Source organism: Schistocerca cancellata, chromosome 9, assembly GCF_023864275.1.
Source record: "Schistocerca cancellata isolate TAMUIC-IGC-003103 chromosome 9, iqSchCanc2.1, whole genome shotgun sequence".
NCBI classification, from domain to species: Eukaryota; Metazoa; Arthropoda; class Insecta; order Orthoptera; family Acrididae; genus Schistocerca; species Schistocerca cancellata.
In genome coordinates this window covers 474,904,489-474,928,798 of record NC_064634.1, presented here as the reverse complement: position 1 = coordinate 474,928,798, position 24,310 = coordinate 474,904,489, and the positions used below count along the sequence as shown (strand labels likewise).

General features: G+C 41.0%; 1 pseudogene; it reads right to left on the bottom strand.

The window, feature by feature from the left end:
- Window positions 1-3,134: 3,134 nt before the first annotated feature.
- On the bottom strand, window positions 3,135-3,252 carry LOC126102200 (5S ribosomal RNA; annotated as a pseudogene).
- Window positions 3,253-24,310: the final 21,058 nt, after the last annotated feature.

Below are 24,310 nucleotides of genomic sequence, written 5' to 3'. Positions count from 1 at the left end.
TGTGTTTTACGGAAGCTGCCGCCTTTCGATACCCCGATATTTTCGAAGTAAAGTACTGTTTCTCTTCGATGATGTAATGTAGAAATACAGTAATATAGCGCGCAGACTTGTGAATAACTTTCTGTAGCGTCACACCCGTCATTACTGCCACAGGGACATAAAACCATGCTTAGTGAGACTTTAACATCCTAAATGAAAGCTGAAGTAACAAATTTACCACGGTTTCCAGAGAAGAAAATGATATATTTAGAAAAAAAATCTGTAGGTATGGCGATAATGAGCGGCTATTCCTGCATTTGTTTTCTTCGTTCCCGTCAGAATAAGAAAGCCCATTCAATGTAGATCACGTTTCCATATGAGTATTTGGCCTTCGCCTTGATCAAATTTGATTTCACATCTCAGTCATACGGTATAGGCGCTATTCGTGAAATAACAATAGAATTTTCACGTGGCAGCAGGCAGCGCCCACACGAGAATTTCGATGCAGAGAACCTGCGGCGGGAAATGTTCTGTGTCAGCAACAGACAGTGAGAAATGTGAATTGAGGTCGCTTTGACCTGCAAAGGAGCCTTATAACCTTGGTACCTACACAAGTCCTAGAATTCATTGATTAGTCACTTTTTATTTTATTTTAACAGACAATCAGTTTCGGCTTTATAGTCAAGTAAACGTCCTTCAGAATTTCTGTAGCATGAAACGATATGTGTGATGCTTTAAATGATGGGTGGTAGGGACGGTGACTGATATTTAATAAACAACTATAAGGGACAGTCAAATGGAAGCGAGCCGGGGGCGGGGGGAAGTAAGTAAACTGTTTATTATTTCAAAAGTGATCGCCATAACTGTTAATATATTTATCCTACTGTGAGACTAGACGGTCACTGCCTGCATGGAAAAATATTTGCTGTTGCCTACGGGACCGCGATTGTATCATGAGTCCACCTCATCTCCCGAATCAAATCGACTGCCACGTCCTTCTTCAGGGCTCCAAAAATAGAGAAATCGTGTGGGGAGAGATGGGGACTGTACGGAGGATGTGCAAGGGCTCCCCAGCGAAACTTCTGCAGTTAACCTACCTACCAACATAATGCCCGCCCATTATGTTGCCAAGGTTCTTTCAAGTACATATCCCGCTGATGGACTCTAAGTAGCTGTGTTATTTTTTAGTTGGATGACGTCAGTACCATATTATAATAACAAATGACTCATAACAACAAATTTGTAATAAGGCATCGAAGAGAAGAAATGCCCATGTAATCCGCAGTACCTGCGCGAGAATAAGCATGTAAGTTCTCGAAACGCGTCGTGCGAGGAAATAGAAAGTGATGACGAAATAAGGATGGATCCGCTTTTTTGCAAGTACACAAATTGTTGTTCTGTTTTATAACTCAAACATTTTTCACTACAATTGTGTCATCCTCAGCGTTTTTTTTTTATTATTTTCCTGAAATACATACACATGGGTTATTTTTGGGTTAAGATATAATACATCAGATTTTGTTGTCATTTAAATTGTATGTGAACTTCACCATTTATTTTACATTGTGTGAGTCCTGTGGCTGCCAACCAAAATCAGCCGTTGTTCTAAATTAGTACACCGTGTCATCTGCAAACATGAGAGATGTGAGAAAATTGTCTGCATTGAATTTTCTGTTTATTATCCAAACTTTAAAATGTATGTTCTGTGAAAATTCGTGGCATGTGCCCGTTTTTGGCCTTGCCATTTTAGTAATTTATTACTCTTTAAATGTGACAAGATTTTTTTTTATTAATTTTTATGTAGTTGAGCTGAACCTGTGGACATCGATAAGTTTTGTGAAGCTTAGGTTTGGTGGACTATTTCGTGTAGTTTGTTATACATGGATTATGTTTCATATTGTGACAGTGCTTACTCAAGTTTTCTCCTGCTCTGTTTGTAAATACTGGCTCTTGTGACTTGGACGCAAGCTTCACTGCACAAATTTACGTCTCTGATGCGCTTCCGATTGTATTTTGTTTACTTTTTTGTTTTCGTTTGACTTCCGCGAACTTTGAATCTGTTCCGTTTGTTTCTTGAATTGTGTTTTGTTACGTAATACTGTTTAGTTACTGAAACTTGTTCCAAGTCACAGAAACATAACAGGGGGCAGTTTTTACAAACGAGCAGGGGAGAACTTGAGTAAACGCTGTCAAAATACGGAACATAATCTGTGAATAACAAACTACGGGAAACAGTTCGCCATACCTAAGCTTCACACAATATTTAACGATGTCCACAGGTTCAGCTTGAAACGTCCCCTTAGAAAAATTATACAAGACTGTGCTTAAACTGACACACAATATTTTGTAGCGCAACGCAATCTGACTTTCAAAAATCCCTACAAAAGAATGGCCCTGACTAACATTAACCTATACCTTTCACAAATCACTTACCTCACAAAAATCTTCATTACTCGACCTACTGCAATACAGCGAGCGCCACTACTGCCAGCTAAATAAAAGATTCGAACTACGGAAGGCACTAACTACTGATAGGCATAGTTAGCAAATGAAAGATTTTGATAAAGAACAAATAATGTATTTACCTTAATAATCATAATATATATATATATATCAGTTCATGCCATCCAGTATTACAGATTTCAAAACTCCGCCATCTCTCTCCCCACATCCACCACTGCTGGCGGCTCACCTCCAATTGCGCAACGCTACGCGCTGTTCACATCCAGCTGCCGCTGCCCAACACTACAATGGCAGACAACAATGCAAACTAGCCACAGACTGCACACAGCACAGCCAGTGATTTTCATACAGAGCGCTACGTAACGTTGCCAATAAGAAAACATAAACAGCCTACTTACATAGCCTACTTACAAGCTCAACTGCACAAAACCACTGCATAAAAAATCTTGTCACATGTAACGAGTAACAAACTGCTAAAATAAACTCCGGCCGCACAGGCGTTGGAAGGTCCAAGGGTACCGACCGGCCGCCATGTCCTCCTCAGCCCACAGGCGTCACTGGATGCGGATACGGAGGGGCATGTAGCCACCACACCGCTCTCCCGGCCGAATGTCAGTTTACGAGACCGGAGCCGCTACTTCTCAATCAAGTAGCTCCTCAGTTTGCGGCACAAGGGCTGAGTGCACCCCACTTGCCAACAGCGCTCGGCAGACCGGATGGTCACCCACCCAAGTGCCAGCCCAGCCCGACAGCGCTTAACTTCGGTGATCTGACGAGAACCGGTGTTACCACTGCGGCAAGGCCGTTGGCGCCGAATTACTAAAATGGTAAGGCTACGAATTTTAACAGAACTTAGATGTTAAAGACTAGATGATAAATAACTCGGTGCAGACGATTTTCTAACATCCGTCGTGTTTTCAGATGACATGGTGTACTAATGTAGACCTGTGGCTGATTTTGGTGGTTGGCAGCCACAGGACATACACAATGTGAAATAAATACAATGCACATAGAATTTAAATGACAACAAAATCCGATGTATCATAGTCATTAACCTAAAAATAAGCGGTGTATGTGTCTCAGGAAAACAATAAAAAAACGCTGAGGATGCCACAACTGTTTTGAAACATGTTCGGGTGATAAAACAAAACAGTGATTTGTCTAGCTGCATAAAGACGGACTCATCATTATGCACAATTATTTTTCTGCAAGTGTGGGAACTGAGATCTAAACTCCATATGATAAATAAAAAGTGATTGGCCCAGATAATTGTTTCAGTTTGTGTTTCGCATAAGAGAGCTTTCCAGCATACGGTGTATTGGTTGGTCGTCATTGGCGCAGTAAAGCACGGCCTCTCTGACCGCGGAGTGGTGAGGCCCCTGCGCGTCGAGATGGGCTTTTTTCGCGAAAAAGGCGACGCATCTCATACGGCGTGGCCGGTCCCTGACCCCGCGCGTGTGCAGCTGCGGCTGGGACCACGGCTCCGTCCCTACACGCTTCGAGACTCACGGCAGCGGCGATAAAATGCGTAGGGAGAACACAAACCAGACCGCCGTTACAAGAGCGGTAGGACATGTAAGGGATGTGGCAGCTGAGAAGGGACTGAGACAGGGATGTAAACTACACTACTGGCCATTAAAATTGCTACACCAAGAAGAAATGCAGATGATAAACGGGTATTCATTGGACAAATATATTATACTACAACTGGCACGTGATTACATTTTCACGCAATTTGGGTGCATAGATCCTGAGAAATCAGTACCCAGAACAACCACCTCTGGCCGTAATAACGGCCTTGACACGCCTGGCCATTGAGTCAAACAGAGCTTGGATGGCGTGTGCAGGTACAGCTGCCCATGCAGCTTCAACACGATATCACAGTTCATCAAGAGTAGTGACTGGCGTATCGTGACGAGCCGGTTGCTCGGCCACCATTGACCAGACTTTTCAATTGGTGAGAGATCTGGAGAATGTGCCGGCCAGGGCAGCAGTCGAACATTTCCTGTATCCAGAAAGGCCCGTACAGGACCTGCTACATGCGGTCGTGCATTATTCTGCTGAAATGTAGGGTTTCACAGGGATCGAATGAAGGGTAGAGCCACGGGTCGTAACACATCTGAAAAGTAACGTCCACTGTTCAAAATGCCGTCAACGCGAACAAGAGGTGACCGAGACGTGTAACCAACGGCACCCCGTACCATCACGCCGTGTGATACGCCAGTATGCCGATGATGAATACACGCTTCCAATGTGCGTTCACCGCGATGTCGCCAAACACGGGTGCTACCATTATGATGCTGTGAACAGAACCTGGATTCATCCGAAAAAATGACATTTTGCCATTCGTCCATCTAGGTTCGTCGTTGAGTACACCATCGCGGGCGCTCCTGTCTTTGATGCAGCGTCAAGGGTAACCGCAGCCACGGTCTCCGAGCTGATAGACCATGCTGCTGGCCGGCTGGTGTGGCCGTGCGGTTCTAGGCGCTTCAGTCTGGAACCGCGTGACCGCTACGGTCGCAGGTTCAAATCCTGCCTCGGGCATGGATATGTGTGATGTCCTTAGGTTAGTTAGGTTTAAGTAGTTCTAAGTTCTAGGGGACTGATGACCACAGATGTTAAGTCCCATAGTGCTCAGAGCCATTTGAACCATTTTGAACCATGCTGCTGCAAACGTCATCGAACTGTTCCTGCAGATGGTTGTTGTCTTGCAAACGTCACCATCTCTTGACTCAGGGATCGAGGCGTGGCTGCACGATCCGTCACAGCCATGCGGATAATATGCCTGTCATCTCGACCTCTAGTGATACGAGACCGTTGGGATCCAGCACGGCGTTCCGTATTACCCTCCTGAACCCACCGATTCCATATTCTACTAACAATCATTGGATCTCGACTAACGCGAGCAGCAATGACGCGATACGATAAACCGCAATCGCGACCTTTATCAAAGCCGTAAAAGTGATGGTACGCATTTCTCATCCTTACACGGGGCATGACAACAACGTTTCACCAGGCAACGCCAGTCAACTGATGTTTGTGTATGAGAAATCGGTGGCCGTGCGGTTCTAGGCGCTACAGTCTGGAGCCCAGCGACCGCTACGGTCGCAGGTTCGAATCCTGCCTCGGGCATGGATGTGTGTGATGTCCTTAGGTTAGTTAGGTGTAATTAGTTCTAAGTTCTATGCGACTGATGACCTCAGAAGTTAAGTCGCATAGTGCTCAGAGCCATTTGAACCATTTGAGAAATCGGTTGGAAACTTTCCTCATGTCAGCACGCTGTAGGTGTCGTCACCGGCGCCAACCTCGTGTGAATGCTCTGAAATGCTAATCATTTGCATATCACAGCATCGTCTTCCTGTCGGTTAAATTTCGCGTCTGTAGCACGTCATCTTCGTGGTGGAGCAATTTTAATGGCCAGTAGTGTATTCGCGATATTATTCTATTGGTGCGTAATTTCGTAACTTTTTTGTTTTGCATGTTGGTATTCCGGCTGCTATGAGTTTATTTATCGACTGTCGTTATTATTTGTGGTTCACCGTCACTTTTTGAGTTTGCATTTTGTCATTAATGATAGTGAATGAAGTTGTGGACGCTAGGAAATGGAGCGCCAAGTGGAGAAATCGGAACAGTTCCGAAGTATTCTTTTGTTTGGGTTCGATGATGGGGTGACAGCAGCGGAGGCAGCCAAAAACATTTGCGCCGCGTATGGGGATAATGTCACTGGACAGAGCTCGGCAAGGAAAACTGTTTTCTCGTTTCGAGAAGGATCGTTTTGATATAAGTGACTCTCCACTTTCAAGAAGACCTTCGGGGTTTGATAAAGATCGTTTAAACGCATTAATCCTCAATAATCCACGTCAGTGTACTCGAGAACTGGCAAATGTGGTGAACTGTGATGTTTTCACCATCGTGCGACTCTTGCATGCAACGGGGAACGTTCAGAAATCGGATGCGTGGGCACCGCACGCTCTAAGCCAAAATCACAAAAATCAGCGGGTGGTGGCATGTGCGTCTCAGTTTGCTCGTCGTCAGTTGCCTCGTGAACAACAACACCGACCATTTCTATCCTGTATCGTTACTGGTGATGAAAAATGGTGTCCTTATGGTCACTTACCCAAAAGAAAGGAATGGTTGAGCCCAAACCAAACAGTAACTCCCCGTACTCGTACAAAGACCTGCGCCGGCCGAAGTGGCCGCGCGGTTAAAGGCGCTGCAGTCTGGAACCGCAAGACCGCTACGGTCGCAGGTTCGAATCCTGCCTCGGGCATGGATGTTTGTGATGTCGTTAGGTTAGTTAGGTTTAACTAGTTCTAAGTTCTAGGGGACTGATGACCTCAGCAGTTGAGTCCCATAGTGCTCAGAGCCATTTTTGAACAAAGACCTGCGCGCACCCACGAAAAATAAGTTATGCATCTGATACAACAGCGACGGTGTTGTGTGCCACGAATAGCTTCCCCGAGGTGTAATCATCACTACTGATATTTATTGTCAACACTGGAACATCTTGCAGGCGCAGTCCAAGAACGACGACCAGGAAGACTGCGTGAAGTGTGCTACTGCATGATAACGCTCACCCGCAATCTGCTAGACTGTGAAAAAGCACTATACGGGAGTTGGTTGGGAACTCATTCCTCATCCACTTTATCCAGCTGATCTTGCGCCCTCTGTTTTTCACCTTTTCCGCTCTCTATCGAACACCTTTGAAGGAACTTCCTTTCCAGACGAAATCCGCTCCGGACATGGCTCAAAACCACGTGATTTTAGTCGCGCAATCGGAAAGTTGGTAGACTTGTAAATAGCGAAAGAGAATACATTATTTATGAATAAAGTCTCTGTTACGTGTATCTGTTGTGTTTATTAAACTTATGCAAAAACGCTACAAATTTATGCACCAACCCAGTATCTGTAGGATGAGCAAAGAGGAAACCGAGGCGAATTTATAAGGGAATTGAAGCTAAGTGATAATTCTGAAGGGAAATTTAAGTTCACGGAAAATACATTAAAATTTTGAGTTTTGCCGATGATATCACAGTTCTGTCACAACGATAAACAACTTGGAATAATAATCGAACGGAACGGATTCGTCATAAGAGGTTATAAGACTAATATCAACAAAAGTACAACAGGGTGAATGGAACGTAGTCGAATTAAATTAGATGATGCTCAGGGAACTAGTTTATGAAATGAGATCCAAAAACAGTAGATTAGATTGATACTTGTTCCAAAATCATGAATGCGACAGTTCGTAATGATGTGCAGCGCGTAAATTTAACAACAGGTTTTTTTTACATGAAATAACTGTTTTACTAATTTTAAAATTGCTCATTTACATCCAAAAAGTCATCTGTTGAATAGCAGGAGTTGTCATTCAGAAATTCTTTTAATTTGTTTCTAATGCTTTTTGCTATCTACTAGACGTTCTATGCTATATGGTAAGTGGCCAAAGGCCGTAGACATAATTCACCCGTTTGTGTGCCGAAGTTAGATTTAACCGGAATACTGAAAATCGGCCGTTTTCCAAGTGTTGCAGCTTGATATTGTTGTTGCTTTTGTGCTTTTCAACTGAGATGGGTTATTGATAAAACTAGTCAACAGCCATTTTGCATCTGGGATGTGATACATCAACTACCATGTATTTTGGTGTGAAGAATCCGAATATACCTTTCAAAATGTTCCAGCACGTACAATTTTTGAGTTTTTAAAGGTTTTTTAATTTTTCGTATTCAGTATTTCGCTTTTTACTGTTCTATTTTGATGTTTAATTGTTTGTTTTTGATTTGCAGAGTAAAGCTAGAAGATCAACAAAGTCAGTAAATGGTTGGTGTGGTAATCCAGTGGTTTGAAAGAGATCTGCAGTGAGTGTTTCCTGTGAAAGATAGTGAAAACTTTTTGTGTTTAAAACTTACACTAAGAAAAATGGCAACTAGTAAATTTCGTTGCTGTGTAAAGCACCCTGACAACTTTTATTGTGTGTGTGGGAAATTCACTCCAAAAGCCCAAAAAAACGAGTGACTGATTTGGTTAAGGAGGCATATAAATTGTATTTTGATTGTCCTGATTGTGATCAAGATAAAAATTTTGCACCTCATATTGCCTGTATAACCTGTACTTCAACCTTAACCGACTGGATGAAAGGAAAACGCCGAGCCATGCCATTCGCTGTTCCTGTAGTGTGGTGTGAGCGTAACCACCATTATTCAGACTGTTACTTCTGTCTTACTAATATTTCGGGACATTCAAGCAAAAGTAGACATAAAGCATCCAAATGTATCTTCAGTGCATTTTCCTGCGCCCCATGATGAGGGATTGCCTGTTCCTGTCTGTAACCTGAAAGCCACGGAACCAGACACCATGTCAAGTGAATCAGAAAGTACTGAACATACAGAAGAGTACTGCCCTCAATATTACGACACTTTGTAAGGTGTCAGGCAAATCCAACACCTTCCATGAAAACCCTGACATGGTAAGCAAATCCAGTAGTATGTCATATAGCTCCGAATAAATCGTGACATTAAATTAACCAAAGTAATACGAGTAACGAGTGAGCAAATGGAATACCACAGACTAACACAAGAATGCATAAATGTATGTCATACCTTCCCACCGTGAGACAGACGCAGTTCCGAGGGGAGAAACGAGAACACAAGCCGAGAGCAGAACCGTGTTAAGCTGGAAGGCCCTACGATAAGGGACGCACACCCACGTTGCCAGCTAACCGCTAGGACCACCCCCAGCCTATGTTAAAAGCTAGAGCCCTCCAGAAGAACAGTATAGATCTTACGATAACACTAAAAGGACCACACCAGCTGCAAGTTTTAGCGTGAGACTTTTTCGCGTCTCTGTTACGTTGCAAACTTTATAAACAATTCCCCACCACAGAAAATATAACGTTTCTCATTGGATAGACAGAATTTTTGTAGGCGGAGCTTAAGGTTAATATTGAGACCCTGATTGGTCAGATGAAAACACAGCCAGATAGTTTTTTTTAAACCAACTTCGGTAAATTGTAGTAAGGAGAAGTTAGGAGGGAGTTGCTTCCGAGATGGCGAGGTGAGCGGAGCTGTGCTGTCCACCGCCCCCTGATGAACACCGACAAGGTAATGAGCGCACGCGATGCCGCATAACAGTGCATAAAGCTTCACTCAGAACTGCAGAAGTCTCATCTGTTACGCCCCCTTTTTGCGTAATACTAGTGTCGATCGTCAATTAAAGCTCATGGTGTTCACATTTGCCACTTGAAGTAAAAATCTGAAACGCGATGATTTTTCTGTTATATAGTTATTGAGAAGCCACATCAGCCACTGTAATTTACGACAAGTTAGATAAATAATTAAAGATAATTGAGGGTCACTGTAGACCATTTTGATAGTTTTCTCTTTTTGTGAAATTTAATTTAAACCTAGATTATAGATGTAATATGGCATAGGTCATCTTTCGATCCATTGTAGAATTTGGAAACCCATTCAGGGAATATTCGTTCACATTTTTGTTGAACGCAGTTGGTTTTTACCATCCTGTATTAAAACATTTCCTTTTATCAATAGTGCAATTTATAAACAATGTTTTGTGAGTAGAATAACATTTCCAATGGTAAACTTAACTGCTTTTTCGACGTTATTTTACCAGCTAACTAAAAATAGGAAAGCCTTGAACCCCTTCCACTAAATTTAGTTAGTATTAAGATTCTTTTACAGGGAGTGCAGTGGAGCTGACGCTGCTGACGCTGAAATCATTAAGTATTTGGTTATATCATCGCTAGTCTCACTGAACTCTTCTGAACTCTACATAACTCTACATGTCATGTGTGGTCTGACGTCTCCTTACCAGCAACAGGTCCCAGGTTCAAACTAGCCAATTCCCTAAAAAACACGCTCAGAGCGTCGTTGCGCGAAAGTGGTAGGGAGACACGATATAGAACAACAGACACCACGCAGAATGTTAGAACCTCGCCTCAGCTCTTTAATCAAAAGGAACTGAACGATTTGGGTCGCGATCTAAAACTCTTGAAACAGCAAGCTGAACTCTTGGGGTCGAGACTGCAACAACGGAAACTTGTAGCTTCAGGGACAAAAATTTCCCGTTTCAGATCAAGAGGTGCTTCCTTCGCTCACTATTTCGATATAAAGAATTCAATGTGTGTATGTAGAGAGGTCAATGGTCTGATGTAGCTAGGTGTACAACATAATCTACAGGAGTGGCGACTATTTATTGACTCCAATAAAACCAGCTTGAAAGCAGTACTACTGCATAATGGCAATGCATTTCCATCATTACGTTTGGCTTACGCAGTAGACGCGAAAGAAACTTATGAAACCATGGCTTTGCTGCTAGAGGCAATCAACTATAAGGATCGTCAATGGGAGCTCTGCTGTGATTTAACAACAAATAATTCAAATGGCTCAGCACTATGGGACTTAACATCTGAGGTCATCAGTCCACTAGAACTTTGAACAACTTAAACCTAACTAACCTAAGGACATCACACACATCCATGCTCGAGGCAGGATTCAAACCTTTGTAACTTTTCCGTTACGATTCTACAGGCGCGTCTCTCGATTCGTTAGATGCGTCTTGTCATGCCAGCTTGATAAGGACTACAAACGCTGGAACAATACTCCGTAATTGGTCGCATTAGCGTGTTGGTATACTGTTTCTCTTACGGATGCACTACACTTTCCTAGTAAACTGTGAAGATATCTGAGTCTTCCACTCGCATTCCCGAATATTGACCTTGCATGATCGTCCCATTTCATATCGCATCTTCGTATAACCCCTAAATACATATACGATGTAACGTGCTCAAGACATCGACCACTGTTGTTAGCTGGAAACTATCGGGCTATAGAGAAGAGTAGCTTTCGGACGATATAGCCCTAATATAATTATGAAATCACAAACAGTTCCTAAAGTTTTAACAAGAGAGAAAACTACAATCTCAGCCAAATATGTGATGAAAGGATGCCAGAATTAGTAGAAGAGAAGCGTTCGTACAAGGTATTAGGCGTTATTAGGTCAGAACGGGCCATTTAAATTCACAATCCATCTGCAGAGTGGAAGGTAAGTCGTAGAGACATCAAGTTATTTGCGTAAAGATAATCAAGCTGCAGTTTAATTACAATATCAAACTAAACATTCTTCACTGAGTATACAATAACGGTTAACTAAATACTGTACTGGCGTCAACATAGTTAAAGCGACGCTCTCGCTAAATTCGATGTAGGATAGAATTATTTTCTGTAAGTTTATTAATCTCCTTACGAAGCACTAGAACTGTAATAAGCAACATTCTTCCTAAGTATATTTTAAGGACGTTATTATTAAGTTTCGGTTTTTACTTAAGTACAAATTAATCTCGTAAAAATCTGATATTTATGAGTGAAGGCATGTTGAACGACAGGTCTAATTAATTATTGATGCACCCGACAGTGTTCGCAAATAGTTCCAGAGGTGATTTTCATTCTGCTTAAAAATTGTCGTAATATACTACGGTGTATGTCATCCCCGTGTTCATAAGTGTTTAAGAACTCATAAATGATGCAATTAACAGTAGCTTCATCATAATCCTAACCGTTTCACCGATATACTGCACTGATTCCATACTTCAGTTCGTATAGATAAACTTCGTCAAAAAATAAATGAAAACAATAAAATTTATAAAATTCTAGTTATTCCGATTATTTACTTACAAGTTTCGTTAAGTTTCAGTTTTGACAAGCAGTATATGCGACACATATATATTGAGTTTCACTCCTGTGACTAACTACTAATAGCCTGTCCAAATCTACCTACACAAGCTACGAAAGTAAATCTCAACTTGACGTACATGTAGAAAATTAGGAATGCATGAAATAGATTCCGTATTACATCACTGACGGTGTCATACTATGAAAAGATCGTCTAACAATACGCGGGTGACTAGAACATTCTTCCGAATGTGTTCGCTTTGAAGCCGCCAAACTGATGCTGTAGAGTAAAATATGAGTTACCTAACGTACACAATAATTTATCGTTCTACGGCTGCGGTCAAAATAAAGAAAATACGATGTTTCTGATAAGATAACCAGTATGCGCAAGTACCAATAGCATCAAGACGACCAGTAGGCCTATAACCTTACCTTGTCGAACGGTCTGGCGTTTCCCTATGAGAGTAGTTCCGTGGACACAGCGCGAAAGAAACTTCTATGAAATTTAATAAAAACGACATACAGCTGCCATTGTTACAATGTGCGAAACGTATGAACTCTGAATAATCATTTGTAATATCTGTGAATAATACAAATGTACGATACATTCCACAGAAAACCTGGCATTGTAGCCTGAAGAAAAAAACATAAAGCATTTCGCAACGAACTGTTGTGCATTTAATTTTGGCTATATGTTAATAGAAGGAAAAACGGGGTCCATCTTAAATGAAATTCTGTTCTTCGCACCACAAATGAACAATGCGCTTTAATACCGGAATCTATCGTGTCGTGTACATGGCATTGTTCTATATCCATAGGCTATAAATAAGATCTACATACTCTATCACTACATTTATATGCGACACATCTTCCGGAAGACGGAAACCGAATTTCTGAAACCGCTTTTCGTTGTCGCCTTTACGTGTTAAGGTCTGAAGTGGAATTGCTAGCTCCGTCAAGTATGGCTTCTGGAAATCGTCTTTTCCAGTTTCTGAATTAGTCGCCACAATCGCCGTTTATATTAGAAGCAGGCAGCTTCAGGCTCATTGTAATATTTCTTCTACTCCTTCGCCGTGCAATAAGTCACTCCGTCTACATTAGATGAAATTTTATAAACAAGTCGTAACCTGACAGCCCAAGCATATTTCAAAAACGTTGGTGTGTTTACATGGCAGCAAAAATCGATTGTGGAAGTGGAAAGCCGGCAGCAAGAAGCGTATTTCCAGAATCGATTTGGAGTGTTTACATGACCAACCAAAAGCGCTAGTGGGAAATCTATTTACGAAATGCAGTTTTGGGAGTCCTTGTAAACACCGTTTATATCTACATCCAGAGAGTACTAACCAATAACTGGCTGTAACTATCGATATCCTGTACTTTTCTCTGATTGGCTGCAAGTGTGGCGGCCATTTTATAAGTCGCGAAGTTCGTGTTAGTTTTTCGTGTTGCCTTCGTTTTTGGAAAAATTCGTCTGTAACTTCTCATTGGCTGCATGTAAGTATAAAGAGTAAATTAATACGAATTATTTTCACCTCACCCGTACATTAGACAAAGTTAGTTCGTTCTGGAAAGAATAGATTGCAGACAATACTTTGTTGGTTGCATCGGCATTTGATGTTAAGCTTTCCTTCTGCAGATACCACTAAACAGTAATCAAGCCGTGCACAAAACGATTATCTATTTTCTTACGGTGATACTGAGTGGGTGTAAATTGTCGCAGTCGAATTGAATATACATTTATGTGCGATGTTTCCCCAGTCTTACACGTGGAAGAGACTGACAAAAGTTTTACTTTGCCCAGTCAACTAACAGACGTTTATTGTGAATGTTTCCAAGTGCTCGGCACTTTCTCAAATTGAATTTGTGCGTATCATCTTGCTGACAAACAGGCACATGACTGATAATAATATCTATAATTTTCATTAAGATATTTGTTTCAATAATTAAAGTGAGAGGCGAAATTGTTGGCTGCTTTAGTACATTATAACACTACAGTTTTACGTTACGTCGCAAGAATGATGTTTCATTCTTGTCAAAATATTTTGTCTCGGCATAGATGTGTTCATTTTGTTTTCCAAACGAAAAAGGGCGAAAATTGGCAGTTGGCTCTAAATAAAGAAAAGTGTGAGGTCATCCACATGTGTGCTAAAAGGAAATGGTTAAACTTCGGTTGCACGACAAATCAGTGAAATCTATAACTGCTGTAACGTAATATTTGCGGCAGTTGCCAAAAGATGTTGCTTGACGATATTTAGGCTAATTTTAAATCACCAAGAACACACGCCACTTGGCCTGCTTAAGACTTCTTTACTGACTTTTCTTAGCAGCTATCCCAGAATCATCACTTCTTTGCTACCAAAGAATAAACAAAAGAAAAGAAAATTTTAAAGATATTACATCATGTTATCAGTAATGAACTATAACTGTTAACGGTCTTGGCAACTTCATAAAATACAAAAAATCCATTTAGATTTCATCACTGTTGCCTTTACAAATCTAAAGGCTGTAAAGTCAACTAAATACTAGCAATTACAATTATGAACAATTTAAGTGGGAAAGAACACGTAGAAAATGCTGTGAGGAAGGCGAACCAAAGACTGCGTTTTATTGGCAGGACACTTAAGAAAATGTAACAGGTTCAGTAAAGAGATTACCTACATTACGCTTGCCCGTCCTCTTTTTACAGTACTGCTGCGCGGTGTGGCATCCTTACCAGATAGGATTGACGGAGCACATCAAAAAAGTTCAAAGAAGGGCAGCATGTTGTGTACTATAGCGAAATAGGGGAGATAGTGTCACTGAAATGATACAGTATTTGAGGTGGACATCATTAAAACAGAGGCGTTTTTCCTTGCGGCGGAATCTTCTCACGAAGTTTCAGTCACCAACTTTTCTTACGAATATTTTGTTGACGCCAACCTACATAGGGAGAAACGATCTCCATAATAAAATAAGGGCAATTAGAGTTCGCACGGAAAGATACAGGTGTTCGTTTTTTCCGCACGCTATACGAGTCTGGAATAATAGAGAATTATTGTGAAGGTGGTTCGGTGAACCATCTGCAAGACACTGAAATGTGATTTGCAGAGTATCCATGTAGATTTAGAAGGGCAAGCAACAGGTCTGTTATGAATATGCTTTCCTAATCTGTCTTCGTTTGTGAAAATAGCTAAGCTCACCAATGAAATGTTATATTCGACGATTATACGGAAAAATCGATGGCAAGATTAATTTAACAAAATCTAAGAAGAGTATTATTTAAAAAAGGTTATAGTTTAAGGTTCTATCCTGTATTCGTCATAACGTCATTGAGTGGAACTATACATCCACATCATAACACTCGGAGATCAAAGTTCGAGAATTCGTTTTCAGACCATGGTAATGTGTTTAGTGGAACAGGGACGGCATAAACTGTTACACATGTAAAAAGTAATGAAGAGTTATCCACTCTTGATCGATTGTTATGCAGATTCTTTTCCCATAGTTATATGAATTACTTTCTGGGTAACGCCCTGAATTTACGATGACACATTGGGAACGAACAGAAGCAGTCTTTGACGTCCGAAGAGATTTGAATGCCACTCCATGCCACAAGGAAACTTTTGCTTCGATTGAGCTGGAGTGTGCGAGTAAGTCTTTTTTTCCGTAGGCCGCAATTCAGATTACAAATTTATACATGTAAATCATGTTCTTGTTCTTCATTTCCTCTTCTTACTTCGTCCTTTCTGCATCTGACGCATGCAGAGAGAATTATAAGTGGTCAGCACGGTACAGTTTTAAATTCCATACAGGAATATATCTTGTGAATGTTAAATACAGTCGACTGACGAAAGGTAGGGCCTACTAACGCAATCGACAGTGAATAAGATAATTATTTTCCTGTTCTTCTGCGACGCCCATTAGCTAGACTAGGGGGACGCTTCGCATTGCGAGCTATATTATTTTTCGCACAATGTTTCTCTTCTTACGGTCGACCCACATTCAGATTAAATGCTCATTTTTCACTATTGTAACTGCTCGCAGAAGTTAAAAGTGTAAAAGAATCTAAATTGACCTATAAATCTGATAAAAATTTAATTTTACGGTATGATATAAGGTGATATTCTCAAAAATATGCGTTCGTAAATTTACGCAAATAATTACTTCCCACTGGTATTTGGAATTACACACCATTTGAAATTGTAGAATTAAAAGTTAAAAACTTCTTTACTCAAAGGTCTCCCTTAACGCAATATATCAGACAAGTATTTAAAAGTGCGCAGCAGTTACGTAACATTTTCATTAAAAAAAGAGAAATATTTAATCGTAATTCATAGTTGTTTCTTAAAATGATCTCCTTTGCTGCATGCCGCTCAAATTTGAAAATACACGCACAGTTTTTTTTCCCCTTTATAAAGGCCGAAGCCGTACAGAAGCTTGCTTAATGAATTTGTGCATGTTTCACAAAGCATAACTGGGTAAATCTCACATTGTTCTTTCATCGATTAAAGTTGAGATGTAATGAGACACGCGCATGCACACATACACACCTGCTCCGAAAAAAAAAAAAATACTCCCAGTCAGTTACATGCAGCTACCACAGGTGAATAAGCAGAGCCATTTGACTGTGTAGCCTCAGTGAGTGATAAAAAAAAAAACTGCGGACTGAGGGTATAATAGCAGAGTGACGTGAGACACATCGTTGTATGTTCGTCGTTAGCAAGCAATGCGAGGCAGTGCCAAGTTATTTTCGTGTAGTAATTCATTTATTTTTAATACATCGCTTCATTACATATGACAAGAAAGTTGAAACAAGAAGTGAATAAAATTGTAAAAATGGTTATCATGCTTGTATGTGTGAACGTGTACGTCATTTCTCAGCATCTAAAACATAGTCTCCTTATACTGGAGCGCGGGTTTGGAACAGTAATACAAAAGAATGAGTAGAAACAAAGAGACGTAAGAGGTGCTGTTTTTCAGAATCATTGCTATATCTAGGCTTGCCAGATTTAAAAATAGGAAAGCCGGACTACCTATTTGAAATGGAAATAGCCAGTTGGGTACTATCAGGTGTTTACATATAATCTATTACAGGCAGTTTATTGCTAAGTCAACGTTAAACACACTCAAACTACAAAAACAATCAGTCGACAGCCTTATAATTTTGTAGTTATAACAGCAACCGCTCGGTTTTCTTAATTGCTATCTTGTTCCTAAAACCATCTTATGTCAAAGTCAAGCACAAGTTCTTCATAAAATATATAGTCAGCTATTCTTCTAGGTCGGAAAACGAAAAAATACAATAACTTTTGTTATTTCAATTACAGTTACCTAGAAATTACAATAATCTGTAGGTCAGTATTAATATTTCTCATTTGAGCCCACTTTATCAAGAACGCTCGCTATTTTTAAGTCACAGACAACTGCATCATCATTGTGTCGGTTTGCAACGTATTGCCTTCTTTTTTTTCCATTGAGGTTTTATGAAAAGGAACACACTTTCGACGTTGCCATTATGGCCGTGAACTGCCGTTTTTCTGTCGTTTTCAATAATTCCGAACAAAATTCTTTATTATGCACTTGCGTGTCTCGACACGGGTAGGAGCGATGCGCGAATATAGCGGGTTGGCACATTGTAACTTGCCTCTCGTTATGCGCTGAGGGGATATTAGTGTGGTCGTGACAGTGTGTGATTAACTTGTTCGGCATACGAAGAAAAATTACGAACGACGTCAGAATAACATTGATTGATATATCAGGGACGTCACCAGCACTAAATTATTGTGGGTGGGGGGCTCTACACATAGGGTGTAGATCACACAAAGTTAAAAAAATTATCTAAAACCACATATTGGAGCATTTTGGATGCCTCGGGCCATATTTTTCAGTGTCACTTAAAACTTCTAAAGCATGCCAGTTTAGACCAGGATTAAAACGTATTTTACAGTTACCGAGTTTAAAAAAATTGCATAGTATTAACATTTAAATTTAATGATAGTGTGTATGTAGGTTTGTGTATTATGCCCTAAACAGCCGCGGAAGCTATTACAGATTGAATATTTCTATAAATCAAATTCTGCTCGACTGATCATTCGTAGTCGTACCAACACAATTCATTAAATTGTGAATATTTACAGGCACGTTAGTGAATTCTACAAACCATTAATTCTTATTGCACAAGAGCTTCTAATATGCGTAAGTTGTTGAGCTTGGATATAGTCTTTCAACGGTGTCATTTACTGGTCCACTAAGACTCAAAAAATTGAAATTGATTTTCAAAAAGTTTTGTAGGGTTGGGAGCACACGCTCGCGGTCGCTATATCTACAAATCCTTCTGATACGCCTCCGTATTCCTTCTTACACGTATACCTCGCGCTGAAAGTCACACTCATTAGCTGGGACAGGCTGTCTTTTGCGTTCTCTGCTTCGTCGCTCAAACGCCAGGCAGACAGCACTTATATATATGGCCGGACACGACCGAAAAAAGCCGCACATCTCGCAATCCTAGTTATAACACCAAACCTTGCGTCAATGTTTCTCTACGTTTGAGCCGTTGTTTTAATTATGTTTCCCTATACACAATCGTAATATGTACGCGTGTATTACACTTTCCCCTCTTAGCCCTCCTCTCTGTCTCTCTCTCTCTCTCTCTCTCTCTCTCTCTCTCTCTCTCACACACACACACACACACACACACACGCACACACCGAGAGAGAGGGAGAGCACAACAGCAGACGTTCCCCCACCACTACTACTACACTCTTCGTGCGCGGTGTGTGTGTGTGTGTGTGTGTGTGTGTGTGTGTGTGTGTCAGTGAAAGTCCTGTGTGCTAAATTTCAAGTGGAACAACAGGAAGAATGACGTAAACAATAAAAAATGAGTAACGATAAAAATTAACATTGTTTTTAGTAGTAAGTAAAGCATGCGAACTGTTCATGATCGTAGCTAACAAAATTGTAAGAGAAAAAACCATATTGTTACAGTGACCACTGAAGAATAAAGTGAAACGCGTTTGGTCTTAGTAAGAATTTCATTACAGTTGCAGAAGACGATATTTAACCTGTACAATTTATGTATGTGAAGAACGATGACATTGTCTCATACCTGCGGTTGTTTTCTTAGCATCACGTCATTTGTGTGACAAGAGCTAGGGGTGGGGGGGGGGGAGACAATCTCGTCAGAATTATACATGATCCAATGTATCTTTCATTCTTCTGTTAGCCGATGATGCATTTTTAATAAGTCGTTTACTTATACAATGTGTGGTCCGAAGGAGATGGGGCCCAGGGGGGGGGGGGGGGGGAAGAGAGGGAACGCTTATAGGTTTGCCTTCCGTGGTGCGCGCACAGAAGAATTAATCGCCGGTGTTTTAAAATGTTCTCAGAGAGCATGTCACGTGCACACGAGAGCAGACCGCGTGATGCGTGCGCAGCTAACTGCTAGGTCAGCTGTTCCCCGTTGTTGCACGCGCCGCTGGTGCTGTGCAAGACGAGTACCGGTAAGCGTTTTAATTACGTGTAATTACCGCAGAGGGAAAGGGCGGAAGAAACATGTAAAAAAATGGCTCTGAGCACTATGGGACTCAACATCTTAGGTCATAAGTCCCCTAGAACTTAGAACTACTTAAACCTAACTAACCTAAGGACATTACACACACCCATGCCCGAGGCAGGATTCGAACCTGCGACCGTAGCAGTCCCGCGGTTCCGAACTGCAGCGCCAGAACCGCTAGAAAGAAACATGTACTTAGAGGGAGTCATGATCGCCTGGGGAAGGTTTCCCACATCCACTAATTTCCTGATAGCGAAGTCAGCATGGTTGAGTTCAAAGCTTCAACATCACGTTTATTATAGATAGACTATTAACTAGTTGGAGAAAAATGAGAGAAGAAAGAGACGATGGTCTTGTCGGTGGCACTGTACCGGCATTCGTCTCGGTGATTTATAGAAACAGCAGAATAAGTAAATTAGTATGCCCATATGGAATTTTGAACCATGCTCCTCCCAAATACTTAATTGTCGCTTCGCATACCTTCGCGTGACATTAGACGATTTTCTGAAGCCACATTAGACGTTTTTCTGAAGGCAGTTATTGCCTTTTTATTTACTTTTGTCTCATGTTGACGAAAGAAATGATTCACGGGTACTGTGGGATCACTCGACAGTACGACGGAGAAGTATCCTCTCACCGAACTGCTGCGTATTTAGTTTCTGTTATTAACATATTCTATCATATAACACCCCATTCGTTACTAGAATAAATAATTAAAGCACAATTAACAAAACATATCACGCGATTACATATGCATTAATACTGTTTACACGATGAAGTAAAATGCAGTTCATTTACGTGAAAAAAATTCAGTTTTCTTTCGCGGACTCCATTCAATGGACTAGCGAAAGCTCTTAAGCTTATTCAAGGAAAAAGTTGAATAAAAATAGTCTCCGCAGTGAGCTGCATAAATTTCAAAACAAGTGATAGTCCAAGAGAGCTAACAAGTAGCTAACTGAGAAGTATACAGCTGAACATTCCAACCAAAAACAATCTTCTCTCCAAACAGTTTGTGATGTTTTGCGATTATATTGTGGTCAAAGGTGCTAACTGCCGATTTTACCGTTTTTGCTTTTGTTCGTAAAACGTAACACATTTTCGTTAGCATAGAACATGACGTCCGTGAATCAACATTTCTGAAGGCGTCCTTAAGTAATAGACGTGTCTTTTATAATGTTATCCATTGATACCTCGCATGTGTAACTACGAGCGAGGCTACTACGAATTAATGTCCCATACCTCAGAACTATCAGCTGAAAAGTGGATGACTTTTATTACATTCATACAGGTAATCATAAGTAGAAAGTTCTGCTGTTCTCGGCTAAACCATACGACACAAATATATAGCTGAAACACATAACTAAAAAAAGTGTATTGATTTCTACTCACGTGGTGAGATACCACAAGTGTCCTGGAATATCGTCTTTCGAACTATATGGAAGTATTTGATTAAATATCATTTGACGACGAGAGGGGGCACAATACTGTCGTCGGTATCCACAGAAAGGAATTAGGCGCGCTACTTAGGATACGTTCACTATTAAGCAAGCGTCACCGGCGGGCCGACAGAACTTCCATTGAGGTCTGTGGAAGTATTCACACGGGAATACCGCCAGGCAACTTAATCGGCGACAGAAATAAAGTATCTTGTACCAAGGCGACAGAACTAACAATTCCAGTAATATGATCGTCTACTTGGCAACACTGTATGGTTCCAAGCGCTTTTTCTGCCCTGTTAATTTTCCTCGAACAACTAAAAAAATTAAAATCTTATATCTTACAGTCTCATGTTACAGATTTATTCTTCGTGATATTTCTAAAGTAAGTGAGCAGTTTTCCGGGTTCGATTCCCGGCGGGGTCAGGGATTTTCTCTGCCTCGTGATGACTGGGTGTTGTGTGATGTCCTTAGGTTAGTTAGGTTTAAATAGTTCTAAGTTCTAGGGGACTGATGACCATAGCTGTTAAGTCCCATGGTGCTCAGAGCCATTTGAACCATTTTTTAAGTGAGCAGTCGCACATCAGTCTAAGCTTTTGTTTCGTTCGTCGTGTTTTGTGGACAGTTTCAATCTGGTACAAACACTTCGAAATACCCTTTTTATCTTCGAAGGGAAGCCATATCTCCCTCCGTTCACGACTAAATTAAACGCCATGTTGAATTTACCTTATTGTATACCGTGAACCTATCAATGGGAGAAACTCTAACAATAAATTATACGTGTTATGTGCTGTTTTAATAAGAATTTTGAATACGTTCCTCGTGGGACTTAATTCTAGTAGACTGATGCTTCTGTACAAGAAGGAATGTAAAAATAGTAAGCATCGCTAGTACATTGTTATTAAAGCAATTAGACACTTGTCATGCATTTCACAAGTGAATTGGACAGAAAAGTTAATCAACAGTGGATTTACAGCAGCGTCTATTCAATAATTGAAACCGCAGTGCTGGAGCGGAAAGCATCCGAAAAGCGTGAATATCCACCTTTTGCAGCACTGGCCGCTGCGAGACGTACAGGAAGTTCAGTGAGGTTCTGGCGGATGTGGAGCCATGCCGTAGCCAGCTATGCACCGGGGAGTGTGGTGGCCAGGGTTGTACCGGTAAACTACGCACATACAAAGCTAGCTGTGACACGTTGCATTGTCCTGCTGGTAGGTGCTATCGTGCTGGGGAAAAACAAAGTGCATGTAGGGGTGAACATAGCTCCCAAGGAGCTACATCTGTTAATCGATTGTGCCTTGCAGAATCACCAAGGGGATGCCACGAAATCATTCCCCAGGCCATAACGCTCCCTCCTCCGGCTGTTTGCTTTCAGACGTTTCTCGCTGTACACGTCAGCAGCCATCTCTCTGATGGAGCATAAAACGCGAGTCATCTGATAAAGCAGTTGCGTGCAAATTCAACCCTTCGCCCGATGGAGAGAAGTCAGCATGGGCGCACGAACCAGGCGCCTGCCTGCAGCGGTCGTTGAGGAGACACTGTTGGTAGTCTCTTGGTTCATCTGGCCGATTAGTTACTTAACAGTTGCATGTCTATTCGTCCTTTTACGTCTCCGCAGCCGACGTTCACCCGTCATCTACGGACCTTGCTGCACCACAACTGCCTCGGCGGCGGTCTTGGATAGCGCCGTGCACGGTATACTCTAATCACTGCCGAACACGAACAATTTACTAACTTAGCCTCTTCGGCAATGCTTTCACTCTTGGTCCGAAAGCTAATGATTATGCCCTTTTCGACGCTAGATAGATCGCTTCCTTTTCGCATTACGACAGCGACTGCAATGTTTTTCCGCGTCGTCCCCGACACGCTTTATATACCTTCCACCGCTAGTGCTCTGTGAATGGTTATTGCGCCTTAATGTGATTGGACCATGTATAATATCCACTGGGAATGTTTACGTTTTCCATTGACATGTTTACTTGCATCATTATATGAACGTTGCAAATCCATTTCCCTTAATCATTACTCTCGTATTCGCATGTTCTTGTTAAGCTGACCTTATACACCATTTCTTTTTCTTTGCAGGTAAGTTCGCAGACGAGACGTAGCTGTTCGTTCTAAAGACCGTTATGGGTAAGTTTTAATTTTTGCATTAGATGTAAATATCTTCACAACTTTATTTCAGGAGTCCTTTCTTATGTTGACACGGATAAAAGAAAAGAATATTAAATTTTCTTCATGTTTGTGTTGAGATAGCTATAAAGGTTCCTGTATATCAAGGAAAGATTGTAGCTCCGGGAAACGTAATGTCACTGACAATAAAATTAAACACTCTGTTTTCAGACTCAGTGCATTAGAAAGCTACGATAGGTAGCTGAATTGACGTCCCATCATCAAAACTACGTTTTTTGTATGTTAATTCGTGTAGAAATTTTAACAATTTATCACCTCTAAGCATATTCGTTTCGTAAGGTTTTAGTGAGACCACTGAAGGCCTCACTTTCGTGCACTTAGCCACTTTTATTACCACTTTCCTCTCTTTGAAAGCCTCTCAGTCCTTTCAGCTGAATCTTTTTTAGCCAAGGGAGGGCTGCAGAAGTTTCTCAAAAAATTGGAAGCAAGATAATAAAGAGAAATTGGTTTCCGTTGCTGTGCACTGTCTTCAGACATATTCTGCGAGCCACGGTTTTGGAGTCAACACACGAATCCTCGAATCGATACCGTCGGGCGAGGAGTGACACCTGTTACCCGCGAAGCTCATGTATTAAATTGTCTCCAACAGTGCTACACGTCGTCCAGTGGATTGGAATCGGATTCGAATGCCGGTTCGTACAAGGGTTCAAACAAAGAATATTCCCTAGCACATATGTTACCGAGCTGTTTTATAGAACAGCTATTACAGTCATTTAATCGTGGGTATTACTTTTTGTTAGTTGATTGCCTAATCCCATACTTCTTAGGTACTGAATTCATTACTGACATCGGATTTTTAAACGCATACAGTTTTATCATAATGTGACAAAATCCAGAAAAGTAGCAAAAGACACGTAATTAAAATAAAAAGTATTTTTTTTAATGTGAATGAAAGTTTTATTGAGGTGTAAGCACGAAACATTCATTATTCCATAAGGACTATGTCCCCATTGGCTTACATTTTCTTTCTCTGTTCTCCATAAAGAATATTATATAATTTCTGCTCCTATGAATGATGTGTA